The sequence below is a fragment of the Labeo rohita genome, chromosome 1, assembly GCF_022985175.1.
Source record: "Labeo rohita strain BAU-BD-2019 chromosome 1, IGBB_LRoh.1.0, whole genome shotgun sequence".
NCBI classification, from domain to species: Eukaryota; Metazoa; Chordata; class Actinopteri; order Cypriniformes; family Cyprinidae; genus Labeo; species Labeo rohita.
The window spans coordinates 46,616,185-46,639,823 of NC_066869.1; positions in this window are offsets into that span (position 1 = coordinate 46,616,185).

The following is a 23,639-nucleotide window of genomic DNA, read 5'->3' on the forward strand; positions in this document are numbered from 1 at the left end:
GCTATTAAGGGCTTGACAAGAGATTTACAACCAGCATTTGTTCTTCACTTTAATTTAGTATCGAAACTAATTTGTAAAAGGTCTCTGAGGTCCCATGGTCTCTGAGCACCTGTTAAACTGCGATGGAGATTTGTGTTTCAAATAGGACAAATCTCTCGCTTGCCGATTATTAATGTCCGCTCGGAAACGATTTACTGTATATTTTTAGCACCGGTGTGACTTTCTTGGTATCAAATGATGTATGGACTTTCTGAATAGCATTAGAATATTAAAGCATTAGGGACCGTCATGTTTTCAGTTATACTTGTATTAAATGTTAAAACATTTTCTCTTCTGCAATGTAATATGGTTCATCTAAAATTATTGTAAACAACATTTTTTTTTTTTTTTTAATTATTGTGTAATTGTAAATGAGTTACTTTTACAGTTGTCTCCGAAAGTGTCTGTGTACTTAATGTCTAAAAGTCTCTGCAAGTATCAAAGCAGGTGTCGTTAAGCAGAAATTAAGAACATTTTAGTTTTAAGAATAGGTCAAACATTTGATTATATTTTTTGAGAGCACTTTATCTACTACTTTTCCTTGCTACATGGTTTTAAGAAAAAAAATAAAAAATAAAAAATAAATACTGCTAATTTTAATGAAACACTCATATGAGGAACTTGATCACTTTTCATTACTCTTTGAAACAAACATGCACATTTCACAGAATGAAGGACATGATGAACCTTGTTCATTTTGAATTTCTAGGTAAGACTCAAATAAAACAGAACAATGTGTGTGATTACAATTATGATTATGCAGTCTTACTCAAATTACATCTTATTTCAGTTCTGATGGAACAATTATTGGGTGGAAAGGGTGTATGCTTTCCTCTTGAAACACTGAACTAATTAGGTCCCTTTGATCTAAATGATCCGATAGACGTGCTAATCCAGTGTCTAAATATATCAATAAAGTTTGTCTGCGTACAGTTGTTTATATTTCAAATCTCTCTTCTGTTCAAAGCAGTTTTGCTGTTTTAAACGGTATCAATCGAATTACTTGAAATGTTTTTTTCTTTATTTTATCGTTTATTTTCTTTTCTTTTATATTTTTTTTTTTTTTTTTTTTTTTTTTTTCAGGCTTGAAAGTTTCAGTCCCTATTCACTGCAACTGCATCTTTAGATTTGAGTGAACTCTTCCTTTCATTTGTTGTTGAAGCCAACAGCATCACAATATCAACACACACACACACACACACACACACACACACATATATATATATATATATATATATATATATATATATATATATATATACAATCTGTGTATATATGTGTGTATATACTTTTATTTATACATAAACGGTGATAAAGGGACTTGTTTAGTAATATTTTATTTGAAAAGGATTTTATAAATTAAGGATTTTTAAATCTTGTGTAGCTTTATCTGCTGTATTTTTGTTTTTATTTGGTTTTGTGTTTGTAAATCTTGTATTATTCCAAATCAGTTTTTGTCATGAAGAGCATTAGATTCTGACATGGGAATAAAACTAAACAATTAACTAACTAAACAGTGATGGAAGTCAAAATATCAAATGTCATGGATTTATATTAACTGAGTAATCCACCATTTTTTTTTTTTTTATTATTATTATTATTTTTATATATAGAGGGGGTTAAATGACAAATTTCCACTGAGATTTGGAGCCAAATTACAGGGGAGTGAAAATGACTTAAAGGCACAGCATGTATTTTTTGCCACTAGAGGGCACATATTCAAAACAAACAAAGAAACAAAGGTGTAGTTTGATGACGCCATGATTGAGTGTGGAAGCCTGTGGGTTGTTGTCTTCATCCCCACAGACGATGCAATCCAATGGGACTGGCCAGAAGTCATGTTTATGGATGAACTAATGTATAAAGATTTATTAACATCACTGTAGTATGAAATAGGGCTGAAAGCCATAGAAGCGAAATGAGGCTGCTGGAGCGATTGCTAATGAGAGACAAGTGTGTCATATTGTCCGAAAGCAGTGAAGCTTTATTATGCCGCAGATAACCACTTACGCATGTGTATGTGGGGTAAAGCAGCGCTGTTTTATCATACTAGATACATTTGAGGGTGTTGAGAGTTCTGTTATAATTCTACTCTGTGCGTTTGTCACTCGTCTAATAAAACACATAACATATTAAAGCATCTGTGGTCTTTCCAACAAGAAATTGAGGGTGTATGACATCAGTGTTAGGCAACACAATGACACGGTACATTACACTAGTTAAATTGCTTATTTCTCTGGATTAAAACATTCTTGGAAACATTTGGGATAATCTAAGCACCCACTGGTATAGTGGTTTTTGTGATATTTTTCAAAAAAAAAACAAAAAAAAAAACGACAATAACAAATAAAATTCTTACATATTGTGCCCTTAGGAAAGATGGCAGCATCATTGTTATTTTCCCATAAGAGACTGGTGGATCTATTAGTAAAATCTCCTGACTTTAGCAATATTTTAAAAATCTTTTTTAAAGCATCTTCATTTTCAAGGCTATATGGTTCAGTTCAGATATATTGAGATCAAAATGTGGCTCCATGACTAAATATGTTTTCAAACCTGTGCAGAAAAAATATTCTTATTCCAAAATTTACTTGACTGTAAGTCAATAATTGTTAAATACATCTTAATATCCCTTTAGAATCTGGTTCTGAATAAGTATTTATTTTGCAATCTTAATGTCCAATTATAATTCAATCATTACTCATATTTTGGCTTTTTTTCCTTTTTCTTTCACCAGAGCAAAATTATATTTAATCGGTAATGTTTTTTGTTTGTTTGTTTTAAGCTGGGGCTTCTGGTTGGGTTGACACGGAATGACCCAGTTATTTTGGTGGTCTTATTAATACTTGGACTGAACTTGTTAGTGCAAGTGAGGAAAAAGACTCAGTTTAACATTTACAGCTACATTACATGTTCCTACAGTATTCCTATATCATCCTAGCAGTATGAAGCTGAAACTAATGATCATACTTGTTTGGCGACATGTTTTCATTTTGCAGAATCGCTCAGAAGCCCAATCTGTCTGTTTGTGTCTGTTATCTCCAGCTCAATACCATGAACACGCTCTGAAACAGTCACTGTCTGTGATCAATATGTAGCCAGCAAGATGGATGTAATATTTTCTGTTTGTCACTCATAGCAGAAAACATTGTTTATTTTTTGCTGACAAAGTAAGCAGTGTAAAATTAAATGCTCGCAGACGTGTTCGAGTCTCTTGATTGTGGCAATAAAGCTCACATTGATGGAAATCAGCGGCAGAGGGAGCCGGTATTGTTTGGCTTTAGGCAACACGGAGCACTTAATAATGCACTGATCAATTATAATTATTTTTATTCTCTTTTGTGACTTTGACTGTTATTGTTCACTTATTGCCTGTGCTCACATCAGGAGAATTCTGGAGTGATGCTCTTCATGTTGATATCAGTATTGTCAGTGGTGCTCAAAAACCCTTCACTATACTGACAGACGTGACAGTTTGCTCAAAACATGTCATTAGCATTACTATCGTGCTAATTTAGTCTGATAAACCTGCGTCTATCCTGTTGGAAACAAAAGAAAATCACAAATGAATGAGATCTCTTTTATACTGCAGTTCTTTCCCTGGTCGGCAATGCAAGCAAATGGAGAGCAAATAGAGAGAGTTTCCTTCATGATAGCAAAGTCTGCAATATACTGTATGATTGTTTGAAATCTGAAATGTTTTTCATGATATACCATCTGACATTTACAGTCTCATTGGAGTATATTTTTATGTCACCATAGCAGTATTATTTTAGTATTATGCTGTTTATGTATTATACAGTGGGTACAGAAAGTATTCAGACCCCCTTAAATTTTACACTCTGTTATATTGCAGCCATTTGCTAAAATCATTTAAGTTCATTTTTTTCCTCATTAATGTACACACAGCACCCCATATTGACAGAAAAACAGAGAATTGTTGACATTTTTGCAGATTTATTAAAAAATAAAAACTGAAATATCACGTGGTCCTAAGTATTCAGACCCTTTGCTGTGACATTCATATATTTAACTCACGTGCTGTCCATTTCTTCTGATCATCCTTGAGATGGTTCTACACCTTCATTTGAGTCCAGCTGTGTTTGATTATACTGATTGGACTTGATTAGGAAAGCCACACACCTGTCTATATAAGACCTTACAGCTCACAGTGCATGTCAGAGCAAATGAGAATCATGAGGTCAAAGGAACTGCCTGAAGAGCTCAGAGACAGAATTGTGGCAAGGCACAGATCTGGCCAAGGTTACAAAAAAAAAAATTTCTGCTGCACTTAAGGTTCCTAAGGGCACAGTGGCCTCCATAATCCTTAAATGGAAGACGTTTGGGACGACCAGAACCCTTCCTAGAGCTGGCCGTCCGGCCAAACTGAGCTATCGGGTGAGAAGAGCCTTGGTGAGAGAGGTAAAGAAGAACCCAAAGATCACTGTGGCTGAGCTCCAGAGATGGGAGAAAGTTGTAGAAAGTCAACCATCACTGCAGCCCTCCACCAGTCGGGGCTTTATGGCAGAGTGGCTCGACGGAAGCCTCTCCTCAGTGCAAGACACATGAAAGCCCGCATGGGCTTTTTTGCTAAAAAACACCTGAAGTACTCCAAGATGGTGAGAAATAAGATTCTCTGGTCTGATGAGACCACGATAGAACTATTTGGCCTTACTTCTAAGCAGTATGTGTGGAGAAAACCAGGCACTGCTCATCACATGTTCCAATACAGTCCCAACAGTGAAGCATGGTGGTGGCAGCATCATGCTGTGGGGGTGTTTTTCAGCTGAAGGACGACTGGTTGCAATCGAGGGAAAGATGAAAGATGAATGCGGCCAAGTACAGGGATATCCTGGATGCAAACCTTGTCCAGAGTGCTCAGGACCTCAGACTGGGCCGAAGGTTTACCTTCCAACAAGACAATGACCCTAAGCACACAGCTAAAATAAGGAAGGAGTGGCTTCACAGCAACTCCGTGACTGTTCTTGAATGGCCCAGCCAGAGCCCTGACTTAAACCCAATTGAGTATCTCTGGAGAGACCTAAAAATGGCTGTCCACCAACGTTTACCATCCAACCTGACAGAACTGGAGAGGATCTGCAAGGAGGAATGGCAGAGGATCCCCAAATCCAGGTGTGAAAAACTTGTTGCATCTTTCCCAAAAAGACTCATGGCTGTATTAGATCAAAAGGGTGCTTCTACTAAATACTGAGCAAAGGGTCTGAATCCTTAGGACCACGTGATATTTCAGTTTTTCTTTTTTAATAAATCTGCAAAAATGTCAACAATTCTCTGTTTTTCTGTCAATATGGGGTGCTGTGTGTACATTAATGAGGAAAAAAATGAACGTAAATGATTTTAGCAAATGGCTGCAATATAACAGAGTGAAAAATTTAAGGGGGTCTGAATACTTTCCGTACCCACTGTATGTATGTAGGTGTGTGTGTGTATATATGTGTGTGTATGTGTGTGTATGTGTGTGTATGTATATATATATATATATATATATATATATATATATATATATATATATATATATATATATAAATATATATAAAATAAGTAATGAATACAGTATGCTGATTTGCCACAGTTGAAATGTAAAATATATATATATATATATATATATATATATATATATATATATATATATATATATATATATATATATATATATTATAAAAAAAAAAAAAAAAAAAAAAAAAAAAGGCTTTATATAATATGACAGTATTTTGACACTTCCAAGTCGAATTATAAAACTTCTCACATTTTTAGTAGAGCTACTTTTTTTTTTTTTTTTCTTCCCCTCAATGACAGGTCTAAGTCTTTTGGCCTTTTCTCTCTGGCAGATTTGTTGCAGGTTGTGCAGGTTAGTCATATGATCTGCACTGCAAATTTCAAACAGTGCCATGCTGTCCCATTGGGACTGGGATCAGGACTGTGTCTGCGCCGTTGTAGGACATTTGCACCTTTTTGTTCTTGAGCTGCTAGAATGTTAATTTGACATTACATATCACTGTCCTGCTGAGCAACAAACTTGCTTCTAAAATGTCTTTTTTTTTTTTAGCAGACTGAAATGCATTCCTGCTTTTTTTTTTTTTTTTTTTTTTTTTTTCTTAATTTAAATGACCATATCATCCATTTGAACAAAATGCCCATGTCCACGGTTTGATGCTTTTGGAAGTGTAGTAAGTGTTCGATTTATTTTGGCTAAAAAATAATTCCTCACATTGCAATTGCCATTTCATTCATTCAGGACACACGCTTTTCTCAATACAATCACTTTCCCAAAGGGTAAAACCAAGCCTTGCATCTTTTCCACGATGAATGTCCTATTTTGTTCAGAATTGTATCACATTATGGAAATAAAATCAGTTGCAAAACTGTTTTATGTAGACTTTAACAGCTTCTTTTTCCCAAACAGGCTTGGTTTAATGTGGTTGACGTTGCAGTTTTACTCTGTTTTCAACTATGCTGCTCCTTCATAATGACCATTTGTTCCTCGGTAGCTTCTTTTCACAACTCTCCTCTGCTTTTATACTTTTCTTATGAATGTCTGGGTAGTTTAATATGGTCTCTACTTTCTGATAATTAAACCAACAGCACCCACAAGGACATTGAAACAACAGGATATTGTTTTTCCTCCCGTTTTCCACTTATTTATGCGTTTTATTTTAGCTTCTTTGGAATCTTCCTTTTTCTTGTCTCTGTTTTCAAATCTGTCCTTCAGAGTTATGAATAATGATCCTTTTTATCCAGAAAATATGCTAGTTATTTTTATAGTTCAAATGAAGAGGCCAACTGCATGACACTTGTGTCCTCGTTAACGCACTTCATTGGTGTAAACATGGTTCTGATACACAGGGACTGAATACTTGTGTATATACACACACAAACCCAATTATTACGTTACATATTGTGTATAATTAGGACAGACTGTGGAAAGTTGTCAAACTTTTTACTTCAATAGTTCACCCAAACATGACAATTTGACTAAATGTGCTCACCCTTAGGCCATCTAAGATGTAGATGAGTTTGTTTCTTCATCAGATTTGAAGAAGCATTACATATTTTGCTCACCAATGGATTCTCTGCAGTGAATGGGTGCCATCAGAATGAGAGTTTATAAAAACATCACAATAATCCACAAGTATTCACTCCAGTCCATCAATTAATGTCTTGTGAAGTAAAAAACTGTGTTTGTGAAAAACAAAAAGTCGCTTCTGGATAAATAAATCTCTATCTATAATATTACTTTGTCCAGTCAATATGGACAGAAATATGTACAGATCATGCACCGTTTTACAAACAAAAACGGTTCTAAACAAATATCTTTGTGAATTTTGATGTGAGAGGACAACCGGGGATGTACTTTTTTTTTAATGAAGGAAGCATTATTGATTATGGGCTCAAATTCCGGCTATGAAGGATATGTTAATATTTACAGCAAAACTGTTAAAAATAACTTGATGGATTTGATTCTTACAAACCTGCAGCTTTTCACTTCACAAGAGATTAACTGATGGACTGGAGTGGTGTGGATTACTTGTGGATTATTGTGATGTTTTTATCAGTTGTTCATACTCTCATTCTGACGGCACCCATTCACTGCAGAGGATCCATTGGTGAGCAAGTGATGTATTGCTAAATTTCTGAAAATCTGTTCCCATTAATAAACAAACTCGTCTGCATCTTGGATGGCCTGAGGGTGAAGAAATTCAAAACCAAAAACCAAAAAAAAAAAAAAAAAAAAAAAAAAAAAATTTTTTTGGGGTAAATTGGTTAAAATTTAGTTTCTCTTCTTGGAAATATCAAAGAAAGCTACGATGCCATCTATTATTTATAATTGCATAAAACAAAAGAATTGGTTAAGGGTCTAGAAACTTCTGCAATGCACTACAACTTTAGACAATGGGGCAAGAGTAATGTGACACCCTCGATCATTTACCACTGCATTGTTCTAATCCAGCGGCACGAAAGTGTGAGATGTAATTTCTATTGCCCTTCAGAGGCCATTACAGCTTCTAACCCAATAAGGTAATTGACTCAGTGTGCTGGGCTTTGGGGAATATGGCTGCATGCAATTTCCTCAACGAGAGAGAAATGACTGGCTGAAATATCAGCGCTGCCTGGCTCAATCGAGCCAACCTCTTGAAGCAGATTGTGGCCTTTTAGTGATGCACTCTTACAAAACGTCCAATTTAACTGATTGTGCTCAGAATTGGTCCTGCAAGTTACACTGTCTTTTGCATTCTCTAAGTGCAAATCAGGTTAAATCCGCTTTAGTCTGCTTAATGTAGAGTTTAATTAGTGGTGTTTGGCAAAGAGAGCATCACTGCTGTTGCTCATATAGGAATGGTGGAACTAAACTAATCGGGTAATAAATGTTACATATTGGTTGTGGTACAGATATAAATCATGCTCCAAGAGAAAATATGCTATTACTTTTCTAAGCAATCAGATTTAACATTCCCAGATAAGAAACAGATCTTAAATAAATAAATAACTTTTAATATTATTATTATTATTATTATTATTATTATACATTTTTTGCTAGACATGAAAACAAGTAGAAATGCCAGTTACAGGCAGCAATAGTGACAGAACCAACCTCTTAATGTGTGTGCCATTTATGATACTGATTTTTTTTGTTTCTATAATTTGTAACATGATTTGTAGGTCGATTATTGGGAGCAACTGACCTTTTAAAGTCAGGGCTGGGAGATTCTGCTTGGGATGAATTGGAAAAAAATCAATGAAAAGTGTTTCCTCGCTTTCTTCCTGAGCTGCAGAAGATATTTGTGTCAATGCTGAGACCATCATTCTGCAAGCAAACAGGCATTGATTGCAGCCAAATTTGTCATTTTAATCTCAGGAGGGCACATTTTGCAGGTCGAAGTTGTGAATAGAAATCAACACGATGTTGGTTAATGCCTGTGATGTTCCTCTGATTAGAAATTAAAATCTGAAGTGAACAGGACCAGGCAAAGTTAAAACATGATAGTAAATCGACTGCTTGTCAACCTCCTCTGAATGCTGAATCGATATCATTTATGTGCTGCATGGTATATCTCATATTGAAATGATAAGAGTCAAAATTTATCCCTTTCAGCATTTTTTAAAATGCCAGGTCGTGACCTGAATTCTGCATGTGTCAGTTGAATATTCTGTGGTCAGGGATGTTTCATGTGTCTGGTGGGTTGTGATTGATGACCTCAGTTGCATTGAAGAGATTTCACTTCATATTGACAATTAATCATTTTGACTTAATAAATACTGCGAGTTAACAGACTGACCAATTACACTTTAGACATGAGAACTGACTAACTTTTGTGTAACTTCTGTATGGTTTCATACTTTAATCACAATATGACAGATTATATCTATAACATTACAATTTTGCACCTTAACAGCTACATTATAACAGAAAATTGTTTGACTCTCTGTACTGATTTGATGGACCTCTAAAGATGTTTTATGTTCAATATTTTTTTTTTTTTTTTTTTTTTTTTTTTTTTAAGTATCAATTATCTATTTATTTTTTTGTGCAATTTATTTATTTTCTTAGCATCCCAAGCAAATATTAACAGGCTAAGTAGGCATGTTAATAAGAAATAGTGTGTTATTAACAACACCACCAACATTTACTGAACACTGCTTTGTTTTAACATATTCCTGTTGCTGCAATTTTGCAAAAGTAACAAACTTCTATTAAATAACACCTCTTGAACTTGTCAAAAAGTCACAGTAATACATGGCCTCTCATGGCTTATTGATTTATTTCAATATCAGTTCTAGCAACAAGCAAGAACCCGGTGTCACAAACAGCCGGTAACAGAATGACTTCAGTGCTCTGTGTGGGCGGCTGTCACCTCAGAGACTCCAAAGTGCAGCTGATTCATCTTTCAGGCAACTTGGCGCTGCTAAAGTCATGTTTACCTTCTGCAATCATTGTTGAGAGTCTCCTAACAGCATTGGTTCAGGATTTCTGAGTTAGGACAACTGCCTGCCTGCCTGCCTGCCTGCCTGCCAAAAAAAAAAAAAATAAAATAAAAAATTCCAGAGTTAAGGCAGCATCATTGGATTTGGCAGATCTGTGCTATTAGTAGAAGTCACAGATGATGGTCTTAAGAGCTGGAGGAAGAGCCTGTCTGGATATTAGATCTAAAGGCATTAAGATCATGTAGCCACAACTGTCAGGCCACAAAGGATGAAAGAAAATAAATGAGGCATTGATGATAGACGACCTACCTTATGTCAGATTTCATATGTAGTCGTGCTTGTATTAGCAATTTCAGAGTGATTTCCTGATCTTAATGGACTGAAAAACTAAAGGTTTATTCAGTAATTCAAAGAAAAAAAAAAGTCACTAATGACTTCCTGTGCACCACTTTGCACCACTTTGTTTTGGAAAATTTCCATAAGACCTTGGCTATTTTCAAATATCTTTGATGACTGCAGTTTTTACATGATTAAGTTACTTTGGTTTATTTATTATATACAGTTAAGAGCCAGAGGGTGAAAACTTTTGAACAGAATAAAGATGTGTACATTTTTCTTATTTTGCCTAAATATCATATTTTTTTTTATTAAGTACTGCCCTTCAGAAGCTACATGTTTCCCAGAGGTCTAAATAAGTTAAATTTACCCTGATCTTTAAATTCTAAAAGTTTTCACCCTCTGGTACTTAATACATCGTTTTTATCTTCTGAAACATCAGTGAGTGTTTGAACCTTCTGTAATAGTTGCATATGAGTCCCTCAATTGTCCTCAGTGTAAAAAGATGGATCTCAAAATCATAGTCATTGTTGGAAAGGGTTCAAATACACAAATGCTGAAAAATCAAAGGATTAGTTTTTTTCTGAAGAACAGCGGGCAGTTTAACTGTTCAGGACAAACAAGGGACTCATGAACAACTATCACTAAACAATAAAAAAAAACAGCTGTGGATCATTCAGGTGACAACACAATTTTAAGAATCAAGTGTATGTAAACTTTTGAACGGGTCATTTTTATAAATTCAACGGTTGTGTTCTCTTGCAGGCTAATGTCTTATGTGAAATATCTTATTCAGGTCAGTACGAAATAAGAAAAATAACATGCATTTTGTACAATCCCTCTTATTTTAATATAGAGCAGATTGCAGATATATTTGCAGATTCTGCAAAGTGTATGTGAACTTTTGACTTTTTTTTTCTCTCTATTTTTTTATTGGTTTACTGTTAACATGCACACTGCATTATGAATGCGAAAGTAACGTTAAGTAAAATGCAATTAAAATAATAACATTGTTCTAGTTACGTTCGTATTCTTCAGTCTTCAAGCATATTTTGTTCCTATCGTTTTCTGTTCATGTAATTTAATTTTGTTCACATATTAGCTTGCTTATTACTAACATATGTGTTGTGTTATGCTAATGTGTTAAATATAACCAAATCAGTTAAGTTCCAATCTGTCAAACTAATGCAGTTATATGACTATACTTTTATTGTAGCTACAATTACTGGCATAACTAAGGAGTTCCCTGAAGCAAAGCCACTGTATTCACTTCTAGTCGTAATGTTTCTTTGTAAAGCTGGGCTCAGCAATTAGCTGATGTTAACTATGATACTGCCCCAAACTTAAAAAGCAAACTATACAGCAAGGTGTTGCTGTTCAGTAGGAATTTTAACCCGTCCTCTACCTTCCACCTTGCTTCCCCTTTTTGTGCATTGGGCTGTGAGCTAAAGGACTGTACAAGCCAACTTTTCCAACACTTAATGGCAGCAGTTTGCAGATGACGTGGTGAGTGAATACAGAATTAATTTGCAGATGGAAGGCTTGGTCTTCTCCTTTGATGGGGTGAACAATTACAGCGTGAGCACACGCTAAGTATGCTGGCAAGAAACACCGGACCCGCTTCAAAACAGCGGGTGTCTGGCAAGTTGTGAGATAAATAATTAATATCACGTGAGATGAACCGCTCGGAAATTGATGGTTAATGAGATCATATTCTTACACGTGCTGCTCCTGATATGCAAATTTAAGTAGTAAAATGTGATTGTCATGAAATCAAAGTGACAATAAAGGAATTTCCAATGTTACACAAGGCTGTTCTTTTGACCCTTCAATTCAGTTTATTTTTTAATCACAAGAATAAATTGAATTTTAAAATATATTCAGATAGAGAACAGATACCTATCATTTGAATAATATTTCACAATATCACTGTTTTTTTGTTTTTTTTTATTTTATTTCATTGTTTTATTTTTTAAACAGCAGTTTTAATCATATAAATGAATCCCTGAGGAGCAGAAGAGACTAAATAAGACTAAATAGTATTGACTTTCAAACAATGTATACATTTACTTGTACATATTGTACTGTATTTTATTTATTTTTATTCCAGTCACGGAAGAAAAAAAAATGAGAATTTATATTTGTGAGAATTGCAGAAAGAATCAAACATAAAAGGTACGAATGCATTGTGTTACTGAAAAATGACAGAAAACTAAATCTTAATAGTAATAAAAAATATCAAAATTTATTTATTTATTTGTTTATGTGGTGAAATATGACACTGAAATGTTTACATGAGAATCAGCCTATGGGGATGTTAAGAAATCAGAATTCCTAATTTGTTATGAGGACTTTGTGTTCGTGTGTGTGTGTGTGTTCCACACCCTTCAGATTGGTGGACCCCTGGTGACACAAGTCGCTCTGTTGATTGGTTTCCTGCTGTGTTTGTCATCTAATAAATCTCATCATACCCTCCTCCACCACAAAGAAAATCAAAACTGTACCTAGTCATAGTCAAGCTGTCATAAAGGTACCCACATTGCACTCTAAGAGACACAGTCACTATGTGTTTTAATAACCCGAGAATAACAAAATAAAAGCAACCACGGTGTTCTTTCACACTTATACCGCAAACACTTGCTAAGAATGTATGGAAATGTTAAAGCCTGGCCAAGGCACTGCAAACATGCGATTAGGTTCTACATTCAGTTCCTGTACTGCATTAGCAGCAGCAAACCTCAGTACTCAAGGGGCCAATAGACTTCAATAGACAGTTAGGTTCCTTAGCAAGATTCTCTTCAAACTGCCATGGCAGTAGTTGACCTGAATGAGTAAACTCACCATGAATGAGTCACAACTTCTGGTCTGAGATGTTTCAGAGTGCAATGATCGAGTGTGATTTCATGTGTCATGGAACCAACTCCTACACAAAGAGCAAAATCCACAGTAATCTTAAAAAAAAATAATTTTCTATAGGGCAAAACAGCAGTCAAGACCATGAGTTTGATTCTCAGGTAATTCATGAACTGATGAAATTGCATTGTAGGTAGTTTTGGATAACAGCATCTGCCAAAGGCATGAAATGTAAATGTAAAATATAGCACTGGTTGTGTTGTGTACTTTGAATTAATTACTTTCGTTAAAAGGGTCTGCTAGATTATTAAATATAAGTGGTTTCAAAAATGCTTTCTTGTATGTCAAAACTATACACCAAGGTCATTTGTCTGATTTGCAGAGAATTCATGAACTGATGAAATGTATACCTTGAGTGCAATGAGAATAGCTTTGTATAAAAGTGTCTGCAAAATACAAAAATGTAATGTGCATGCCAAATATAGCACTACTTGTGTTGCCTACTTTGCATTAATTGCAGTATTTTTTTTATTATTATTATTTTGTTGCTTTCCATAAGAAAAGCATCTATGGAACCCTGTTTCAGCCACAAAAAAAAAAAAAAAAAAAAAGATTGTGACTTTTTATCTCACAGTTCTGACTTTTTTTTTTTTTTTTTCTCAAAATTACGTGATACAAACTCTCAATTCTGACTTTTTTTCTCTGACTTTTTCTCTCACAATTGTGAGTTTATCTCACAATTCTAACTTTTTTTCTATTATTTTATTTTTTTTTTATTTCATTTTATTTTATTTTATTTTATTTTATTTTGCTGTAGAATTGTGAGATAAACTCCCAATTGAGAACTATAAAAAATTTTGAGGAGGAAAAAAAAATACTGATATGTTCTCTGGATTGTGAGTTTACTGTATCTCACAATTCTGACTTAATAACTAACAATAAACTTGCAGTTGTGAGGGGAAAAAAAAAGTCAGAATTCAGAAGTCAGATTGTGAGATAAAAATATATACATATATAAAATATATAAATAAAATAAACTTAATAATAATATTAATAATAATAATAATAATAATAAATAATAAAGATCGAAAAAATAAGGTAAATTTGATTTCTAAGTTTTAGTTGAAGGATTTTGTGTTTCTCTTGCACATAGAATGTTTCGGGCCTAAAAGGGGTCCTAAAGAACAATTAAGAGTGATTTTGGACAGTGTGAATTCTAAATCCAACCTGAACCATTTTTGTAGGTCACTCTTTACATCACTGGTCGATCTGTTCAAACACTCGCTGATATCAGTGTTGACCGACTGAACGAAGCCAACACGAGGGAGCTGACATGTGTGAGCACTGGCTTTAGTTCAAACACCTATGCCCAAATCTGCTCCACAACGGTGATACAGTTTAAAGTCACCTAAAGGGCTGCATCTGAGTGCATAGTGACTTATAACTTTGGTGGCAGTAGATGCAGTGGGGAGGTTGTGAATGATGGCTGAGATTTGTCTTTGTTAAACTGTTATGTAGGTCATTTTTAGATCCATTCATTCATTTAATGTGTATCTTAAGTGCCTGAATGCTTTTTAGGGCGACTGTACAGTTTTCTATGCATCTGTTATTGTGAAAGTTCCATCTATCGACTGAACGCCGAAGCATGAAGGTCAAAGAGCTCTGGTATGAAAACCACATGTTTGGTGTTGCACTTTGAAGACACAGTGTTTTTAGACTCAGTAAATAGTATAAAATTGCTATATCAAATTGCCTGCTCCAGGGGGCTGCCCATAAGTGTACTGAACATTGCTTTTGATAAAAGCATCTGCCTTGTGCATTTGCAGCTTCTCTGCCAGTTTAAATGTGTCTGGCCATTTATTGTTGACCTCGATTGATACCAAACAAGTGCTTTTTTTTTTTTTTTTTGCCAATTTTGCAACATCTAGACCTATTTGCCTTATGCTTGCATTGTATTCTTAGCCTCAAGCGAAACTCCCGCAGTCCGTTCACTGACCGCCTCATGCATGCTCCACACAAGGCCACAACTTTGTGAGATGTGATTGCAGCTTGTGACTGCAATGATGAGGCAGGTTTGGGATCAGGATGCACTGTTTTTATTAGTCCGTCTAGGAAACAAAAACTTGCTTAAAAAGTGCCAGACAGATGATATATCTTATCTTATATTCTTATACAGCTTGTAAGAATAAGCTTATCACTGAATTTGCAAAAAGTTTGCATGTGGTAATCTTTGAAAGATACAGTTTTCTCAGTAGGTTCACATAATCTAGATATCATCAAGCAGAAATGTGTATTGTTAAATTATTTTTCTTAAATAATCATTACTTTTGGAACTCCCCCCCTTCCCCTCAGTGGTCTATTATTATTAGAAATACTGGTAATATAAGTCCACAATATAAAAAATGTGGTAAAGTTGACAATAGGCATGTATAATTTGTTTATACCAACATAGTAGGTCTTTCTTTGTTTTTTAATATATTTTAAACTGGAGGCATTGCTCCACTCTCAAAAATAAAACTCTCCAGTAAAATCAAAATAAAATTAAATACAATTAAATACAATTAAATAAAATAAAATTAAATCAAATAAAATTAAATAAAATTAAAAATAATTATCAGTTTTGAAAAGAGCCTTTAATTTAACTGTTTGATGAATAGAAAGTTCAAAATATGAAATATTTTGTAACATCATTCATGTCCATACTGCCATTTAATCAATTTAATGTTCTTTTTATTTTTAATATTTTTAAAATGTAATTTATTCTTGTGATGCAAAGCTGAATTCTCAGCAGCCATTACACCAGTCTTCAGTGTCACATAAATCATTTTAATATACTGATTTAATTCTCTGAAATGAAATGAAATAAAATAAAAAATAAACTGAAATGAAATGAAATATTATAAAATGAAATGAAATGAAATATTATGAAATGAAATGAAATAACAAAGTACAATAATCAGTGTTTGATACAATTGTTTGATGAATAGAGTTTTCTTTTTTCTTTTCTTTTCTTTTCTTTTTTTTTTTTTTTTTTTTTCTTTTTTTTTTTTTTCTTCCTTCCTTCCTGAATTCTCAGCAGCCATTACTCAATTTTTCATTGTCACATAATTTCATCATTAAAACATCATTAATGTCCATTCTCCCTTTCTTTCTTTCTTTCTTTCTTTCTTTCTTTCTTTCTTTCTTTCTTTCTTTCCTAATCATTCAAAGAATGTGCAATGAAATCTAGATGGATCGCTTCAATTTATAGTTGATTACTGACTCTGTAACTGTCAATTTTCTTTACCTGTGCATCCCTAAACGTCATGTTATAACTGTGGTTGTTCACTTTACATATCATCCAGACATTCTTTTCCTGTATAACTGGACAGTTCTGGACAGGATAAGCATCAAAGTCAGTCGTCTAGCCTCGTTAGGCTGCTAGCATTATTAAGCCGCAGCCAAATAATTGCCGTTGTTGGTGCTGAAAACAAGCAGGTGGCACTTCCGAATTTAAATGCGTTCGGTTGTTAGATTGTTTTGGAGATACACATGACTGTTAACATTTCCAGTTGTCTTATCACTCTTTCTACCTACAGTAAAATGTGCGGAGATAATTGAGCAAAAGATTAATTGCTGACTGTCGGAGGAATTCCAATAGACCTGACTGAAATAAACCTGCGCATATGAAACTCAAATTAATGGTTGCTGAGCAACATCAATCCTGCACGTACTCGCCGTCTCTCTCTCTCCTTTTTTAATTTAGCCCCTCTGCTTAAGTTAATCTGTATTTCATTGAGGCCGTGAGATAATTAATGCAAATTTCAAATGAGAAACTTATTTAGTACGAACTCTAAGAAATAAGTTAACAAGGCTGTGATGTCCCAATTATGATTTTTTTCTTCCTTCAGCACACCGGGAGGCGGCACGACGAGCGCTTTACAGGACCAAATTTCATTTCATTATTCAGGTGGAAGTGGCATTACTCCGATTAAGATAGTACACTCCCAAAAACATATTCAAAATTAGTTGTGCTGCTTGCTTATGAACTCTATTAGCAAAACGAAAGATTATAGAGTCCACGTGATCATTTTAGTCTCCTGCAGACAACTAAATGCTAATAAATAAATGAACCGAACCAAACTAAGCCAAATTGGCTGGCTTACTTCCAGCAAGGATGCTAAATAGTTGAGAGCAGTGTGGTCTTTGTCATTAAATATTTTTTTATTTATTTCCCCATGCATTTGCTACTATATTTTGCAGCAGGTTAGACTAGAAAAGATAAATATGGTGGCATATGTAAATCTGTCTGTCGTATATCCGTCTGGCTCGTCATTCTTGTTTGATATCTCCAAGAGGCATGTCGCTCTCTACCTAATGCCAAGCTGTAAATCAGAGGAGTCTCAGAGCGAAGAGCCCGTCTCAGTAGTGCAAATTTATGTAAATACTGAAGTGTACTCCTGGCCCATATCTGTGGTTGGCCATGTTGATATTAAGGACACCGTTCATGTTTAATTCAGTCTTCCATTTGTGTCCTTATTTCACTGAAAATATGTTTTCCACATGACTTGAAGAGCTGCTGATTATAGGGAAACCCACTGGCATGATACAGGGCTGCAGATACTGCAGATTATTACATTTTCATGGAGTTTAGTTTAGTTTAGTTTTTTTTTTTTTTTTTGCATCATAATCACAGTCTACAGTTTACAACTGTAGTTTATCCATAGATTTGGATATGCACAGTGATCTTTATAGACCTGTTATGGTGATTTGCTACTACTGTACAATTTGATTGACTGATTCTTCCTCTCCTACCAAAACCACTACTAAATATTTATTAATATTGCTACTAATTATAAAGAGTATCATTTAAATGTATTTACGTTTATTACTACTACTACTACTACTACTACTACTACTACTACTACTAAATTAGTAGTAGTAGTAGTAGTATTTGTAAAATATGTGTGTATTAAACATAGAAATATATCAATAATATGAATAATAATAATAATAATAATAATAATACTTATTATTATTATTATTATTATTATTATTATTATTATTATTATTATTATTATTATTATTATTATTATTATATACGTTAAGTAAAATTAGTAGTTGCAGTATTGTAATTATTTATTTATTATACTAATTATTATTATTATTATTATTATTACTAATTATATATTTTTTACTAAACATCTCTAATAATAATAATAATAACAATTATTATTATTATTATTATTATTATTATTATTTAGTAAATATATATATATATATATATATATATATATATATATATATATATATATATATATATATATATATATATATATATATATATATATATATATGTATATATATATGTATATATATATGTATATATATATGTATATATATATGTATATATATATATATGTATGTATGTATTAAACATGGAAAAGTACTACTACTACTAACAGTAATAATTTTATTAATATAATAATAATTTGTAAAACTTAAAAAAAAAATAAATTTGTAAAGCTTATTTATATTTATATTTATATTTATATTTATATTTATATTTATATTTATATTTATATTTATATTTATATTTATAGCATCTCAGGAACACATGATCATGCCTGTTAAACAGTCCAGGTTACCCATTGTGAATAAAAATGCGTGTGTGTATGTCCCAATTGCGTCTTTCATCCCTTTGACACTGGTATATTAGAGGTTTTTCTTTGGATACTGTCATTCTGTGATCCCAAAACATCCTAAAGTAAGCAGAGAATTGTAGATAAACATTTCCTGTAACAGAGCAGATGAAAGCTGTAGCTTGAGGGCAGTCAATTTGCTGAGCTGGTGTAAGACGCTCCCATTGTGAGCGCTAAAAGCCATATGATAAATCATGAGCAGCCGTGGGACTGGTGGCATTGAGTGTTTGCCTCTTTGAGCGTTGTCTTTGCAGACTGATGCCCCATATTTGCCAGCAACTGTTATCTTTGTGGTGTTTGTTTACTCATAACAGAGGCTCGAACTTTCCATGTGTCCACTAAAGCTTGATCTGCAGAATGTGTAGTTTGGAGGTGATCTGTAGCCTCTGGCTCCTGTAATGCTCTGATTGTTTATTTATATATTGTATTACAGTGTCTGACGTCCTGGCGCGCTTTATTTTCTGGCTTCACCTCTTGTGAGAGTGCGCAATTATTGCATGACAAATCCACCAAATGCACAGCTGTGTCGTCGCACTTTGCACAAACCCGAATCCCAAAAAACTAATGGCCCAGAAATAATTTGACGAATTGCTGTTTATTTTTAGAGGCTTGATTCACAATGTAGCTCCAAATTGTTGTACGTGCAAAAAAATAAAATAAAAAGCATCTTAAATGGACATATTTTAAAAATGTCAGTCATAATTTTATTTTAAGGAAGTGTGTATTATGTAGCTGCTGAGACTGGTTACTATTTTTTTTTTTTTTTTTTTTTAGCATTTTTATCACCTTTTTAACTTGTTTGCTTAGTTATAAATATTCAATTTATTCATTTATTTATTTTTGTTTATTTATTTATTTAAATTAGTACACTACTTTTGCAAGGATACTATATTGATAATATATCTGTGATCAAAAGTGACAGTAAAAACATATTTCAAATAAATACGGTTCTTTAGAACTTTCTTTTCATTAAAGAATCTTGAAAATTCAATATCACAGTTTCCACAAAAATATGGGGCACACGTTTTCATTTTTGATAATAATGAGAAATGTTTCTTGTGCAGCAATTCAGCATATTGATTTCTGAAAGATCATGTAACACTGAAGACTGAAGTAATGATGCTGAAAATTCAGCATTGTATCACATGAATAAATGACATTTCAAAATATATTCAAATAGAAAATGTTTATTTTATTTTATTTTATTTAATTTAATTTTATTCTGTATTGTTTTATCAAACAAATATAGTCTTGTTAAGCAGAAATTACATCTTTAAAAAAACTAACTTTTATTGTATATTTTGTTGCATGTAATTGTATTATATATAAAATAGTGTCTATAATGCACACACACACACAAATATGCCATGATATGGTTATTCCTTAAACCACTATTTGATGCATGGTAAACATTAGACCTTCAAGTGAAAAGAAATTATTTGTTTTAACCACTTCAACAGATTTGTGGTCTTAAACACTGGTCTCAGTCCTGTGAATTCCCAAGGACAGAAACTTTAGCAATGCTGTGCCACTTTTGGCCCAGATCGATTTGCTTTAAAGCTGGACATGAGGCGAATGTTAAGCTGCTCGTGCAGAACGTCTGATTGTCCCTTGTGTTTGCGACCCCGGTATGGCCGCATAGCTTACTCAGTCATAAGTTCAGCTGATTCAAAGACGGCCATGTGCAGTCACATCTCCAGGGACAGGGGCAATTTCATAGACGCTGGACCTTGGCTTTCAAATATTACTCTGACAATAAGAATTGTCTACAAAATGTGTTATTGAATGGAGTTTCACAGAATTCAGAGTTAACATTTTGTCATACTATAACTACATTTGTGCAAATGTTATATGCATTTATTCCATCTGATAGACAGAATTTACTTGATTTTCTATCTGGTGTAACTTTTAAAGCTCCACAGTTATTTTTTTTTAGGCCACCATGAATTTTTGTTCCTATTTCCTTAAAAAAAGAATTTTGAGACAAAACAAAACAAAAAAAAAAGAGATGTAAAGTTGTTCTTGCATTGTATATAACTTGCGATTGTGTGATATAAACTCATAATTCTGAGAGAAAAAAAAGATGCAATTGCTTTTTATTATTATTTATTATTATTATATTTTTTTATAATAAACAAGCTTTTCAGACTATTAATTACCCTAACAATGGTATTGTCTTGTGCACAGTTTATTTGTGATTAATTTAGCAAGCTCATGGATCTACAATCTCAATTAGTCTGGAAGACAATTCCAGCATTTTACAATCCGTTTAAAAGTTGTTTACTTTAAAACAAGATAAACCAAACATGAATAGAGTACATCCACAGTATTTTTCATCATAAATGATGTAGTACATTAATACAAATGGTATTGCCAGTCAATTGCATGTGATGTGGTGTAAGCAATGTGTTGAAAATGAGATGAAATGTTAAATCTCTACATGCATTAAAAGATAAACTGACAGAAAATAAGTCTTTGATGTTCCTAATTGTGCTAACAAGTGATACTGTATCTCTAATGATATTATGCAAATCAGCTTTTATATAATGCAGGTGCCTCCCTGACTACTTTACACTTGTAATCATTAAGGTTTAAAGAACGCATGACAGATAAAGATGATGCTTTTGGAAAAGGACAGTGATGATTTTCATCTTGTATACTTGCAAGTACACAATTTGCTTTGAAGGTAACGTTTCACATGAAGGTTTAGCTTTCAAGTTCATACCCCTTTCATCAATTTTGCTTTTCAAAGACGTCCGATATTACATTGTACAGCAGACCCACAAGTGTTGGGTAATGGCTTTTATGCCAGTTACATACAAAGAGCTGTATTCACACGTATAGATCTCCAAGGACATGATTGCATCTACACTATGTACCATAGAAATACTTACCAATTATGTTATAGAAAAAGCAATTAAATAACATATACTAAGTTATTCTCTATTATCACTTTTTTAATTGTGCACAATAATACCACCCAAAAATTCACCCTGAAGGCCATCCATGAGATGAGTTTGTTTCTTCATGTGAACAGATTTGGAGAAATGTAGCATTCCATCCATCTTTTGCTCACCAATTGATCCTCTGCAGTGAATGGGTGCAGTCAGAATGAGAGCTGATAAAAAAAAAAAAAAAAAAAATCACCATAATCCACAAATAATCCACACCACTCCAGTCCATCAGTTAACATCTGTTAAGTAAACTGGTATAAAGTTTTGTGTTAAAGTTAATGATGGATTTATTTCTTATATACATGCAGCTTTTGGCTTTACAAGAAGTTAATTGATGGACTGGAGTGGTGTGGATTATTGTTTATTAGCTGTTTGGACTCTCATTCTGACGGCACCCATTCACTGCAAAGGATCCATTTGTCAGCAAATGATGAAATGCTACATTTCTCCAAATTTGATGAAGAAACAAACTCATCTCCATCTTGGAGGGTGAGTAAAATTATCAGTAAATTTTCATTTTTAACTGAACTTTATGAAAGGGCAAACAGGGCAAAGTTAAACAGGGCAAAGTTGCAGTGCATTCTTACGTCTTGTTAATCGTTGCAAGTATGTGTACAAATCATAGCCCTGTGTTATACGATCATCCCATCTCTGTGTCATCCAATCATTCTGTCCCATTCCACTTCAGCTGTTCAGGAAACATTCAGCTGAATCCTGACCAGAGTACACAAGACCAAGGGAACAAAAGTTGACAATTATCTTATATAATATCCTAGTGTTTACTATATAGAATGCAACCTATATTTCACATTGCAGAACCACGAAAACAAAGACAGTGGGGGAAAAAAAAAAAACAAAAAAAAAAAAAAAAAAACTCCCAAACATGAAAATTGGGTTATCTTGTAGACCTTACAACAGAATATGGGAAGAATATGGCTTTAGAAAGATCAGGATTTAATAATCTGAATACTCAATAGTACATACGCAATGCAGTTTCATATACTGATGATGTGCAGACCAAGATAAATGTTATGTGAATATGCATGCAGGTTATTGGTTGGAGCTGCTGCCTATATTTGTGCTTGTTTGTTTGCTGTTTGCATCTGCAGTTTTATTCTATACTCATCTATCACATTTTATTTTATTTTATTTTATTTATTTTATTTTTTTTTTTTACTGCATTGCATTTTTTTATTTAAATGCAGTGTACATGATTTTGTATGTATGTACGTATGTATGCATGCATGCATGTATTGTGATTCTCAATAATTCAGAGAATGTTTCTTTGTTTATTAACTGTTAATCTAAAATATTACTTTTACAAGAAATGTTTCATGGCTCATGCTTATAAAACTAGACCTGAAAGATGTTGTACTTTACATAATGTCATGCAAATTTGTGGTCATGTTGAGTGCACAGTGGTATATGTTTATTCTGTATATAACAGCCATCTCGCTTTTATTCTAAAATATAGTGTACAATGGCATTGCATTAATCAAAATGCATTAATATTGTTTGTTTTATGTTCTGTTGTCTCTGATAAATTGTGAAAGCAAGCATAAAAATGCATTTAAAGTCATGCATAATGGACTTACATATGGTCTGAGGCATCAGTTTCATTTGGATAATGATGCTTTTGGGAAACGTGCAGTAGAAACGAAAGCTCTGTTCAGAGCGGGAAACCTGCTGCGGTGAAGGCCAGAGTATTTCTTTTCAGTTTGACCCAACCTGGAGACACAGGGCAAAGTGTTACGAGTCTGACAGGACCTCACCGTAAATTTGAAGAGGGATGCGGGGTAGATTTATCTCGACCCCTCAACGTTGTCTCGGGAAC